Here is a 14,102-nt window from a genome sequence, read left to right as displayed (position 1 = left end):
AATCTTTAAGAACAACAACAACAACAAAAGAAAATAACATTGGTTGAAACCACTGAAGTTTGGAGTGATTTATTACAGTACATTATTGCATAAAAGCTTAACTAGTACAAGAGTCAAAGCCAATTGTTTGGGAGCAAACATGCTAAACATGCTTTAGTTAAGTAGATAGTAGTTGATTATAAAATAATTATTCACCTCAGAATATCTATTGACCATCTACCTACATGCCAATAAGATACTATTCATGATTCAAAAATTAACATTATTAAACAGATCCTACATTAATTTCTTTTAAAAATGGGTTATTTTTCTTTAATGCTTTGTAAAGTACATTCATGCCCATTCATGTCAGGTGATAATATTTTATGTCATACTGATTTTTTAAAAGTTTTTTTAAAAAAAATTCTAGTTAGTCAATGTACAGTGTGATACTAGTTTCAGGTGTATGATATACACTTTTATACATCACCCTATGCTCCTCCTGACAAGTGACAAGTGTGCCCCTTAAGCCCCATCACCTATTTAAATGATTTTTAAACAGCTTAAAAAGTTAGGTTTTAATTTTTTTTTACTTTTTGTTTTCTTGTTTTTTAAATTTAATTTGATTTAATTTTTTTTAAGAGAGGTAGGGAGGAGGAGTGATGGGAGAGAGAGGGAGAAAGCATCCCAAGCAAGCTGCATGCCCAGGGTGGACCCTTGACGTAGGACTTGATCTCAGGACCCTGAGATCGTGACCTGAACCTAAATCAAAAGTTGGATGCCCAACTGACTGAGCCACCCACCTGCCCCAGGTGTTACTGTTAGTTAAGAATCTAAATCAGCATAATTTTATTCTTCTAATTGTTGTTTTTCAGCATTTGTATAAGTTGGAGTATTGAGAATATTGATCTGAAAATATTGTTGAAAACAAATAAACATCTTCAAAATATACAACAGAAGATCACATGTTCACAGTGTACCCCGCATTGAGGGGTTTGAGTTGAAGGGGGAGGAGTTAAACAAGGCAATGACTGCATTTCTTTAAATGGTTGAAAAATAAGCCTAGTGTTATGTTTAGGTTCCTTTTTTTAGATGGCTTTATTAAACTTTAACCAACATAAAATAAACTGCACATAATTATGGTGCACAATATGATACAGTTTGATGTGTGGCCATGCTGAAGAAATCATCTCCATAGTCAAGACAATGACCATATTTGTCATCCCCAAGGCTTTCTCCTGCTCATTTGTAATCCCTTCCACATACCTCATTCTCTCTTGGTAAAAGGAAACTTCCAGGTTCCATTGTAAATTCTCAGAGGTCTCACTTAGCAGGCTCCCAATAAATTTGATTGAACAGTATTTAACTCTAGGCAATACTGTGCTTTCTTATGTACATATTTATCAAAAATATCTGTCAAAGTGATTTTCAGGCATGCAACTCTATGAGGTGACTATTGCTATTATTAGCCTTTTTATATAAAAGAAGAAATAAGGGATTGGAGAGAACTGATGGAATTGGTTCTGAAATCTAAACATAGGACCTCATAACATGTGTAAGTGCTCACTAAATACCCAACTGACTGAGCCACCCAGGTGCCTCACGAATTTTATTTAGTGAGCTCTACACCCAACATGGGGCTTGAATTCACGACCCTGAAATCAAGAATCACATGCTCTAGTGACTGAGCTAGCCAGGCACCCTTCTTAGTATGAATTTTAAGAGGTGGTAGCAGAAGCAATATTAAATTAGTCTGACAGCAGAACCCTTCTAATGCACACACGGTTATTAATATCTCTAGATATAATGTTCCTTAGAAGAGAACTTGACCTAAATGGTTGCTTTTAAAATTTGAGTTTCTGTGATTCCAAACTAAGTAACAAAACATTTTAGGAATTACTTTTGTTAATAACTTTCTTATTTCTAGTGGTTTAAAGAAAAGATGAAGAAGAATTGAACCTTTGGTGTAAGGGGAAAAGTGCATACACATATATGTATATATATATACATACATATATACATACAAAATACACATACATACACAGATGTATATATACACATACAACAAACATATATGGAATAATGGCAAATAAAACTAATCATTTATGACATACTATCTTCTTGATACAAATGAGAATTCTAAGTTTCATCATGGGGTATAGGATGAAGAAGCTTAGGTCCTCTGTTAAATCTCTGCAATTTTGGCCTTAATTGGCATAATTCAGAGAAGAAACAAACCAGATATCATGGCTTAGAAAATGCTAATACCTTGTCCTCATGTTGCTGTCAGTTGTGGCTCCTTCCTCCAGGGCTCTGTGGTTCTTGTCTGTCGCTGTGGTGAGAATGTCCTTGAAAGGGTTTTCTTCACTCCTGTCTGTATTCCATCTACTTCTTATTAAAGGATCATAGATTCAAAAGTGCAAGTTTGGGCCGTGTATTTTCTGGTTGTTACAAATCCGGTTTTGCCACTAATGAGCTGAGGCAAGACTGAAGGTGTCCAGCAATAGACAAGGCATTTCCGTGGCTTACTCATCTCCTTAACCAGTAGGAGAGAGAGTTGCCAATATGTTTACCTTCAGTTGTGACATAAGATTATAGTAACTATAGTGAGGGAGTCAAAGTTTCTTGTTGCAATTTTCATTAAGAAAAAAACCACATTTGTACCATTATGCCTCAAGGACTTTCCTTAATTTGCTACTGGCAATTCTATTGTAAATCACATGTACTTCAAGAGTGCAAAATTTCCTGCTTTGAATCGTTGTCACAAATATTTTTTCCAACTTTCAATATTTCAATTATGAAAAAAAAGATTTGCTGAAATATGAAGCACAAAAGACAAAAGACTCCTGTCCGTTTCCTTGAAACTTCCTTGCTAAGGCTGTCAAGGTAGTGAAGAGATTCCTTTATTTATTGACTCATTCAGCAAACATTCATTCTTGGGACACCTATAGTGATGTCAGACCCCTGAAATTTTTATAAGACGTGAAATTTTTATAAGCAAATTATTTTAAACCCCTGTGGATTTAACATGTAAGATCAAAGATGAAGTCATTACAAATAGCTTTTGGGAGAATGCGAAGTCAAACCTAAGCCTTCGATTTAGAATTCTTGCTAATTTTACTCTATCCGGAACTTGGGGAAATCCCTACTTCTATAATTTTATACATAGAAGCTTCCAAAATGATCCCACAACTTTGAAATGCGAAAAGTCTCATAGAACATCCTATCCTACTACAGAAAAATATTGTCTCATAAATCCCCTGACCATAGAGTGTAAGAAGCAGACGTGCTTTGTCTAACATCTGAATCAAATGCAGGTAAAATTCAGTGTATATATGACTTAGAGCCACCTGCCACATTTGCCAAGGATATTAGGATCTATATCCATTTGGATAGTTGCATTACTGGAGTTGACATCATCATCTGATTCGGCTTTTAGATATTCATTGTCATTCTTGAAGACCCATTCTCTTTCTACCCAGGTCAATGTAGAAAAGCAGGTGGAAATGTGGTAGGAATTACTTTCTTTACATCATTCAAGTTCTTAATGGCAAAGTGATACTAATATCTGCAATGAGTTCCAGGAATACTTGTCCCTTTGGATTTTTTTAAAAAATTTTTAAAAGATTTTATTTTTTTATTTGACAGACAGAAATCACAAGTAGTCAGAGAGGCAGGTAGAGAGAGTGGGCGGGGCAGCGGGGGGGAGGGGAAGCAGGATCCCCGCTGAGCAGAGAAACCGACATGGGGTTTGATCCCAGGACCCTGGGATCATGACCTGAGCTGAAAGCAGAGGCTTTAACCCACAGAGTCACACAGGTGCCCCCCTCCTTTGGATATGTTATCTAAGTTTGTTTGGCATGAGTTCAATATAAGAGACCCAGAAATTAACCTTTTAATCACTCTGACCCTTAACCTATAGGTTAAGGAAAAAGTGGCAAACACAGGATGGATTTGAGACTCTTGTTGAACCTCCTGTAAAGTAGATTGCATCAAGCCATAAGTTCTGACTCTAATCTTTGAATTGCAGTGACTTTCCTGTTATTCAGTCATTAGTGACACTTCAGAGTCAGCGTTCTATCCTGGAAAATTTCTTGTTCCCCAGTGCCAGTTATCTTGGAAAATAATTGTATGATCTTTTGTGAAAATGTAGAAAGAAAACATTCTCAACGTACTTGTAATGTCTCACTGTCCTTCCTAGAGAGCAAGGGTGCTTTGAATTAAGATAGGGCTAACTCTAGGTTTGAATTTCATCAAACTGAGAAAACAATTATTCGCACTCTTGAGCAAATTGCATTTTATCCTGGGCATCCATATTAATCAATTCATCCTGTTCTAAAATTGTGTTCCTTCTTCCTTGGAATCCATTCCCATTCATCTCTCCCTCTCTCTCTTGCTTATATAATTTAGCAAGTTCCATATTTCTTTTAGTTGTAAAATTGCTTTTCTCAGGTTTCATACTGTGTTGTCCCCCACTCTAGGGCAAGCTGGTTTAGGACCAGAGCTACAAGCCTAACCGCCTTCCATTATGTGATTGGAACTCTACCCTTGGAATCACTCAAAGCTACTGCATCTAGACCCTGTATATTGCCCCCCTCAGGAGCATCTGACCCCTTTGGCTTTTATAGGTGACTCCTGCCAAGACATGCATTAGATTGAATGCCTTATACCCAGAAGAAGACTAATATTTACCACATTTTATAGGTGGAGAAATTCAAGCAAATGGGAAGTTCTTATTAACTTTGTATCTCCATTCTGGTCATGTATGTTTTTATCAGTTCCTTTAAAACAACTTCTCTCTCAAGACTGTCACCAGATATATAACTGTAAAAATAAATAGTGTCTAGTTTATTTAAGATAGGCTGAGTATTTCTAACAAAAGCCTACATTTTACATGAAGTAGGCAGGGACTTTCTTGCATTCTCTCAATCTGCAGTAGTAATGAAATCTGTAGCTAAAAATTTCACAGAACAGGAACTTAGTGGTTATGGTGGCAATGCATAATTTGGGAGGTAGTGGATTGCTATGGTACTGAGAACTTTCCAGTCAGTTTGGAAATAGAACATTTAAATATATATTAGAAATATAATAAACATTTATTATGGTCCTAGAAAGTTTTAACCATAATGATGATAAAAATAGATCGTATTTCATTTCATTTCATTATTTATTAAGACCGTCATACTATTTCTTGAAAATACAGTTTTAAAAAGTAATCCACTTAACATGGGATTCTTTGCTGTGACCAAATCTTCATGTACTAGTTGTTGTTTTTGCAAGTTATCTTTTTTATATCATATATGATCAAGTATAAGGCAACATCATTTCTCAAATTATACATTAAAAAAGAGATGTTTATCTTACACTGGTGTCATTATAAATCTCTTATAAAGGGACATTCATGAAAGTAATTTGATCAAAAGAGTATTTGGGGGGGAAGAATATTTTTGCCTGAAATTACGTTGATTAATTTTAGTCTGGACACTTGGAAAAATTACCTGATAATTGGTTAATAGGCTGGCAAAAAAAATTAAGAAAGATTCAATTATTCCTGAGTCTATGACATCATTAATTGAACTGTTTGCAGATAAAAAATAGCAAAGGTTGTGAAGAAAAACAGTTTTTTGATCACATGTTTGGGGAAAATGAAGAAATCGTCATATATTTGCTTATACTTACATGGTAGGCACATAAAGCCTTTTATTTTGTAGCTCATTATAAAGCTAACATTAAGCAAATGTGTGTCTATACATGTGCATGTATAAGACTATACCTGTGTTTATACATATAATTATATATATTGATATATGACTATATATATGTGTATATATGTGTTGTAACATTCTTTCCTATTTGTTTTATTAAAATGGATTTGTTTGTCCTTAATCAATTTGATACATGAATTAAATAATTTTGTAATCATAGCTTTTTCATAATTATACTTAGAGCATTTTTTTGTTAATAAAGGGGCCTTATAGTATTTATATACAGAAATATGGCTCACCCACTATACTGTGGCTTCTTTGCAAGTCAAGGCATGCTTAAAGGCTATATGAAAGCATTACTCATGAAACCATTTGGTCCTTTCCCATTCAAGAGTCCTTTAACATAGAAAGAAAGAACTATCCTTTAACATAGAAAGAAAGAACTAGACTGAGTTACAGTAATTTCTATGTAAGGTCCCAGTGTATGCTTATTTCACATCCTAAGAAACTGAGACGAAATGAAGTTAGAAGTGGAAGGTTAAGAACACCATGGAGAGTAGATGTGCTACCTATAATTATGTGAACAAGTCCACTTTGATGCCTAATACAGGTTTTCATGTGTTATGTCTATCAAGTTATTTGCTAGTAGAAATTCACTTAAGCACATGTATTTCTGGAACTTGCATCTTTAAAAGTAGTTAGCAAAACTAGCATGACCTGGGTGTCCAGTCTTGTGACTTTTAGTCATGCCGTGGGATTTCCTCAAACTGGGGAGGGGTTGATTTTTATTTGTGATTAGACAGACTTTATATGAACTGAAAACCAGCAGAGGGTGGAGGCAAACTCATGCATGACTCCTTGGCAAAGCCTTCTCTGCCACCCTTAACAAGTTACCTAACTCACCCTTCTACTGAAGGGTGAGTTAGGTAACTTCTGATCTATCAGTGTGAGGTTCAAGTGCATAGACACGATGCCAATTTTAAAACATACTGGGAAGGAATGAAAGGCAGTATCTTGCCCAGAAAGTTAAATCAGTGGCTCATGTTACCAAGGGCAAGAGAGAAGAAACCAAAGCTATTTGTTGTTTACAGCTTTAAAATCCTCATTTTCTCTTAGAGCACCTTATATTTTTCTTTCGTGTTCTTCGCTTTATCCCCCAGGCCTGGCAGAGTATCAGGCACACCTAACTTAATGACTGTGAGACCCTCTCAACTCTATCAGACTGTACCCCGAATTTACTTTCTCCACTGCTAACAGTTTTTATGCAAAAATATATACACATACTTTAGTAATTTGTAATGTTGTCTTTATTAAAATGTTTTGTTTCCTTCTGTTTATTTTAAGACTACTTCAATATTAATTTTATTTTGATTGAGATGATATATCTTATGGATTTTTTAAAAATTATGTTCATTTAGCCACTGCATCACATAGTTTTTTTAAAAAAATGGTGGTAACTCCTTATAAACCAGCATAGATCTCCCCCTAAGCACCCAGTCTCAATCCCCACAGAAAAACATTTTAGTCACCTTTTTCATTGTACTTACATATTTCCGAATGGTTTGCTTATTCTGCTATTTCTTTACTTAGCAATTTGACACATTGTTTACTGATGGGCTGTTATCATGGTTGAAGATTTAGTTGTCTTATATATGTGCATAGATCGTCTTTCCTTATCTCCACGCTCTACATATATATATTTTGGGAGGAAATGCATGTTTTCCTGAAATGACACCAATCAATGTTGGTTTGGATGCTTGGGAAATTACCTGATAATTGGTTAAAAGGCAGGCAAAGGAAACCAAGAAAGATTTAATTGTTCATAATTGTTTAATTATTGCTCACATCATAGTTTATGGTTCCTCTCTTGTCAGCATTCCCATTTTTCTGATTATATCCACATCTGAACAGAGCTGTATATTATTACTATGTTTCTTTTCTCTCATAGCCTTTTCTCCCCACTGGAGTTAGTCATATCCTTTTTCAAATTTGTTTAGTAAACTTTGTATCTACTGTAAGTTATTCACAAATGCCCCCAAATGATCTTTCAGTAACAGTCAGAGCAGTCTGACTGCTGTAACGAATGAGCCTCCAAGTCTCAGTGGCTTTATACAGTGTGTGTTGATTTCTTGCTCATGTCATGGTCCAATGTGTGGCAGGGAGGTCTTCTATGCCACACAATCATTCAGAGCTACACATTTCTTCTACTATCGTGGGGCTCCATGTCTTCTAAAGCCTCAGAACTCTTTACTGAGTATTGTGTCTGGATACCAAGGAAAAGGGAAAGCATAGAGGATCTCCTAAGTACTTTATGGGAAAGGCCTGCAAATAGTGTATATCATGGCTACCCACATGCCAGGGGCTAGAACGCAATTACATGTCTCTCTACCTGCAGAAGATTAAGAAATGAAATCTGGTCGGGGTGCTCAGGAGAATGAGCACATGGACTCAGATGAGCATTTCCAGTCTCACCACACACATTTATCAATAATTTTTCAAATGTATATGAGCATCAAATAATTCTAATTTTTTCCCTTCATCCCCCTCCCTCCCTCCACCTCCCCCTCCTTCCCTTCCTCTCTCTGTTTCTTTCTCCCTCCCTCCCCACCTCTTCCTTCCTTCCTTCCTTCCTCCCTGGCTTTCTTTCTTTCTTTCCTTCCTTCTTTTCCTCCCTTCCTCCCTTCCTTCCTTCCTCCCTTCCTCCCTTCTTCCCTTCCCCTCCCTCCCTCCCTCCCTTCCTTCCTTCCCCTGAAGGCTTTTCCTACTCTAACTCATCCTTCTGCTTTCTCTCCAGGCCTGCTTCACAATTGTTCTGGAGAATTCACTTTTATGTCTCCTATGTTGGACCTGCATTTCTTGGGTCCAATCTCTTTCTCTTTCTTGATTTATAAGCTTGTTTTCAAGATCCTTCTTTAAAAACAGTACAAAAAGTCCATTTTTCTATCCTGGCAGATCTGAATATATCTTCAATCACACTTCACTGACATTGTATTGGGGTACACAATTCTAGGTTCAAAATAACCTCATTTTTTAAAAAAAATTTTTATTTTTTATAAACATATATTTTTATCCCCAGGGGTACAGGTCTGTGAATCGCCAGGTTTACACATTTCACAGCACTCACCAAAGCACATACCCTCCCCAATGTCCATAACCCCCCCCTTCTCCCAACCCCCCTACCCCCAAAAACCCTCAGTTTGTTTTGTGAGATTAAGAGTCACTTATGGTTTGTCTCCCTCCCAGTCCCATCTTGTTTCATTTATTCTTCTCCTACCCATTTAAGCCCCCATGTTGCATCACTACTTCCTCATATCAGGGAGATCATATCAAAATAACCTCATTTTTAAATGTGAAGGCGTTTAAAGAATCTTCTGGGTATGTTACTGCTCTTGAGAAACCTAATGTAGTTTTTATACTTTTCCTTTTATGTGATCTGCTTTATGTTTCTGGAAAATGTTTCATGTTCTTTTTATTTGGGCTTATAATTTTCAGAATGATATATCTTGGATATTTAATTAATCAATTGGTTTTAAAAATTCTTCTCTTGGACCTTTAGTGGAAATTTTGATCCCAAAGATTCATGGTCGTAATTTCTGGAATCATTTTTGCACTACTCATTTGATTACTTTTTCAACCCTTTCTGGGTAGAAAGAACTCTTTTCTGGAACTTTCTGGAATTCTCTTTCATCAGCAAATTTCCCCCTTTTTCTAATTTTTTTTATTTCCCTAACTTTTTGTTCTATTGCCCTGAAGTTTTTTTTTTATCAGAATCTTAACAACCCATCTGTCAAATTTTTAAAATTTTGAGTAAATTTTCAACTTTGAGAGATTTTTCCTGTCTTGCATATAAATTTCTTTTTAATTCTTTTTCTATAGGAGCAGAATAAAAGTATGTGCTCATCTTGTTAAACCACAAATTACTCTAGTTTACTTTCTCCAGAAAATAAACTTCCAGTCTCCTGGAGGCTGGGATGAGCAGATGGAGGAACTTATGGTTGGTTGATTGCACGGCAGTGGGGAAGGAAGTTTTGGGTCCAAGCATTCTGTAGACAGAAGTCTAGCCAAGCCCCTGTGTTCACCCTACCACCTGGCCTCCTTTTATGGTGGTATTTCTGCCTCCTAGGTCCAAGCCTCGCAGGCTAAAGCACAGAGAATCATCTTGCTTCTTATCCATAACCCCTCCTACAGGCATGCAGAATGTAAACTCTTCTCTTCCAAGTCAATTACAAGCCTCCCTTCCAACCATCTCTCACTGTTTACTTTGTCTTTTGAGGTCTCTTCTTCTGTTTCTATTATTTAGTAACATTTTAAAATCCTCTTCTTCTCATGTTAGAGGGGTTTAGGAAGGGCGAGGATGAAGTCTCCCATGTACATACATGTATCTGTTTATTTCAGTGCTCTGTTTATTGGTCGATAAACCCATTGACAGATTATGTCTACTTAATCTGTGCCACAGAAACTCAGGGTACAGGAAAGCATTAATTTTGACTATGACGCATGGTGCTGCCCCCCTGTTTTCACTGGTTTTGTAGGATCTTTTATTCTGCTCTACCTTTGGTCAACGTGGCCTTCCTGAGGTGGCCCAGAATCACTTCTCTCCTGTTCTGCTACCATTCTCCTTGGGACCCCCCTTTCCCCCAGGGAAGGAAAACTTCCACCACTTTCCAGCAGCTGAGTAGCATCACTGTGTAATGTTAATGGCTCTGAGCCTCAGAACCCAAAGACGGGACTTCCGTGGCAGGTGACACCAGGAGGGCCGTCCGTGGAAGTGGGCCCTATGAGGCAGCTGACCCGCTTATCTGCGAGCAGATGAGAATTGTCTGCGTTAGACTTTCTTATGCCAGGTATTTTTCTAGAAAAGGGGAGGCAGCATAGGGTAGTGACCACCCTGAGCCCTGCCTTTGGGGTCAGCAAACCTGAGTTCTATCTTTATGATCCTCATGATTCTGGGCATGTTGTTGGGACTTTCTCAGTCTTCGTCTCTTCTTCCTTAAAGTGGGGACAGTAAAAATAATAGATTCCTTGCCTTTTTCAAAGCAGTGTAATGAACATCAAATGAGATGATCTACAGGCAGGGCTTGAATAATAGCTATTTGGATTAATGTAAACACATACGTGGGGGGAAGAATACAGATTATCACTGATGAGCATAGAAAATCATTTTTTAAATATTTTTTGAGAATCATTTGAAATTAATGTGCTGCCTACAGTAAAATAAATTCAGAGTTATGTTCTTTCTTTTATCTCTCTCTAGGCCCAGGGACACATGCTTATTATATACTCAGATGTTGCTAATGGATACAAAACAGATTTGCCATTAATACAGATTCCCAGTACATTTTGAAAATCTACAATTCAAACCTCCTATACTTTCTCTTAGTAGTTCAGAATAAGTTTTATTAATTGGACCTTACTTTACGATAATGAAGTAGATCAGAGCTACCAAAATAACATGTATGGACAACACGTGCGTATATAGAATTTACAATGCTAGGCACCATTCTCTTTTGCTCACAATAACCCTATCTAGGCATTTTATCATCCCAGTTTTCTAGACAAGAACCTGGAGGCAAAGGAAACAGAACATCCATATTTTCTAATAGAATAGAGTCTTGTGGGACCCAATACTTTCTCCCTTTGTCCTCTTCTTCACTCTTTTGCTGCTGGGTGTGACATTGGGTTTTGGTGTGGGGCTCTTCCTTCATCTTCTCTACCCACCGCATTCTCAGGGAGATGCTCCCGAGCTGGAAACAGCGGTGCCTCCCAGATGGTCCCGAAAGCCCCCTGCCAGAACTGGGTCAAACAATTAAAATTTAAATAGCATCTCTTCGTTTCCCGATAATGGTTTGGAACATTTAAATGTTCTTCTCGGAGGAATAATTCCATTGTTATTATACATATGTAACCTTGGATTCTCCCCCTTACCATCAGCCCATAAACTCAGGATATGGGAGTCAGTCTGAGCTGTTCCCTCAAGAGAGCCAGCCAGGATCTGTGTTGCGGACAGAAGGAGCCAGCGTGCCTAGAGCCGGGTCTGCCACGTAGTAGACACTTTATAATTACTTGTTCAGTGCATGTGGACGCTCTAGATTTTCTTTGCTCTCATAGACATGAGCTCTACTTACTACCCTACCGCTCTCTGAAGTGACATTAGGAGGCCAAAAAATTGGGACGGTGTATACTGCTTAACGCATTCAAATGACCAGGTCCCAACTTTCAAAGCACTGATTTCGTTAGGTCCCCTCTTATTCCCCAGGGCAGTTTCTTGCTCTCCCCGCCGTTCAGCAGACATCCCCTGGGAGGAAAGAACGCAGTGCCTTGAAAGCAGCTCGCACAGTGCCCCGGGCTCTTTGAATAAGAGGTTGCAAAGACGACACGGGAAAATAGAGGAGTAACAGTGAGCTGGCTGCCCGGGCTCACAGCCCCGCAGTGGGGAGGATTTACAGGATCCCAGCGCCTTTGAGTCACCAGCAAGATTGCCCGAGGTGAGCTCGGCACGTCGGCGTTAGGACGGGGAGACACGCCTTCTTCTCACACAGACCTTCCAGATCCCGGAGGCTCGGCGGCCGACCCGGGCGGGGGTGGTTCTCCACGTCCTGCCCCTGGCAGTCCCGACGGGCAGGGGCTGGGGACCGATCCCGAGCGCAGGTGGGGAAACTAGAAGCTGTCCCCACGAGCGGCGCCCCGTAGAGCAGATCCCGTGCGGTCGCGGGCGCGGGAGCCGCGGAGTCCGGGCTTTGGCAGGGCGGACCGAGACCTCTGACAGCCGACACCCAGCGCTCCCGCCGAGAGACTTCGCAGGCTGGTGAGTTGCGGCAGCCGCGCTGCCAGGGCAGGAACGCGCTCCCGCCCGCGAGAAGGAAGTGAGACGTGGACGGGGAGCGGCGGGCCGGGAGCGGGGCGAGCCGAGCCCAGCGGAGCGTGTGCCCTGCGGGGGCCGGTGCGGGGCGCGAGCGCTCCCGGGGCACCGCGGTGGGATCGGCCGCGGAGCCCCGGGAAACCCGGGCGGGCTGTGTTCTGTCTGGGTATTTCCGTAGCAAACAGCTGGTTAGGATTAAACAAACACCACCGCCTCAGCCCCCAAAGCAAGTCACAGCACTGCCAGCTTCCTTCCGTCTGTATCCCCAAACAGCTCAAATAACTGATGATGATGATGATGATGATGATGGTGATGATGGTGATGATGTGTTTAGAGAAGGGCAAGTATTTGAGTGATCCGAGCCAGCTAAGTGACAGGATTTTTTTTTTTTTTTTTTTGCTTCCACAGGTGTGGTGGCCACAGAGAAATCAAAAGTAATCTCTGTCTTCCCGTATTTTTGCTCAGTTATTTCCAAACCCTGATCCTCGCATGGCCGCTGCGAGGGTGTTTGCATGGGTGCTTGTTCACGTGGCCACGGTACTTTAGCTTCCAAGAGCTTCCCACCCAATACAACATAATTTAATTCTTCAAAAAATACTGAGGCAGGTGACTGGCAAAGGCTGCAGGCTGTCTTAGGAGGGAAGAGCCATGTTTGGTTCAAGTCACCACCCCTGCATCATGCTTAGTGGCTTTTTATTTCAAAATCTAAAATTAAGGATATAAGGTTCCGGTTGATTAAATGGTACATTACCAAATTAAGTCCAAATTAATAAATGTGGTTCCAGGGTTATTAACAACAAAATTATTATTTAACATAACAGTATCCATGAATTTTGATATGTTTCAATTTTTTTAATGTGTACTATTCTTAATATTTAGTTACAGTCATGCATATTCAGTGATGTTATTAATAAATATACATATTTATATGCATGTTGTATAGTTCTAAATTTGATAAGTTAACAGAGAAGATGGACTTTGGCATTACAGACTTAGGCATTTAAGTTTGTTGAATTTTCAAGTTATTATAAAGTCTACATTGTAGTATTAAATGAGAACCATACTTGCCTTGTGCCATTCCCCCTAAAGAGTTATTTTTCATCGTTTCTTAGCATGATCCTCTACCCAGATGGGATCAGCCTTTCTTGAAGGCAAGAGGAGATTCTTATGGGTAACCAAAAAAGGGTCATCTTGACAGTTTTATATTAGGGAGGCCTTTCTGCTTAAGGGTTATGGGCCTCTCCTAAATTGTTACCACCATTGCTTTCGAAAGGAAAACAAACATTTCAGATGAAACTGGATGAGCCTGTTCTCATAGTTGCCAAGAAGTAATAAAGGGAATCTGTCAAATGTGAGCAATGGCGGCTCTCACAGGTCATTTCTGGAACAGGAATATTTGACCTGATAACGAAGGTGACCTCAGACATCCGTCCTCTGAGCTCCTGAGACACCAGCTTATTCTAAAATTATCTACTGGTTTCTGAGTTGCTTTTCATTTAGTTAACTGTTTTTTTTTTTTTTTTTTTTTTTTTTTCCTGGAAAAGTGGAAGTCAGCCAAA

At 39.1% G+C, this 14,102-nt stretch overlaps 1 protein-coding gene across 3 annotated transcripts in view; it reads left to right on the top strand.

Annotated features, from left to right (window-relative positions):
• RAB27B (RAB27B, member RAS oncogene family) overlaps nucleotides 1-14,102 on the top strand; it is a 148,063-nt gene that overhangs the window by 77,967 nt on the left and 55,994 nt on the right. The window contains exon 1 of one of the 3 annotated variants that reach the window (XM_044242935.1): nucleotides 12,276-12,489. The exons of the other annotated variants lie outside the window; for them this stretch is intronic. The gene's annotated coding sequence lies outside the window, so the exon portion shown is untranslated. Of the gene's footprint in view, nucleotides 1-12,275; nucleotides 12,490-14,102 lie in introns of those variants that run through there. 3 annotated transcript variants of the gene reach the window in all.

The sequence above is a fragment of the Neovison vison genome, chromosome 3 (genome assembly GCF_020171115.1).
Source record: "Neovison vison isolate M4711 chromosome 3, ASM_NN_V1, whole genome shotgun sequence".
In the NCBI taxonomy this organism is placed as follows: Eukaryota; Metazoa; Chordata; class Mammalia; order Carnivora; family Mustelidae; genus Neogale; species Neogale vison.
Note: the sequence above shows the minus strand (reverse complement) of the source record. Positions and strands in the feature narration are given on the sequence as shown.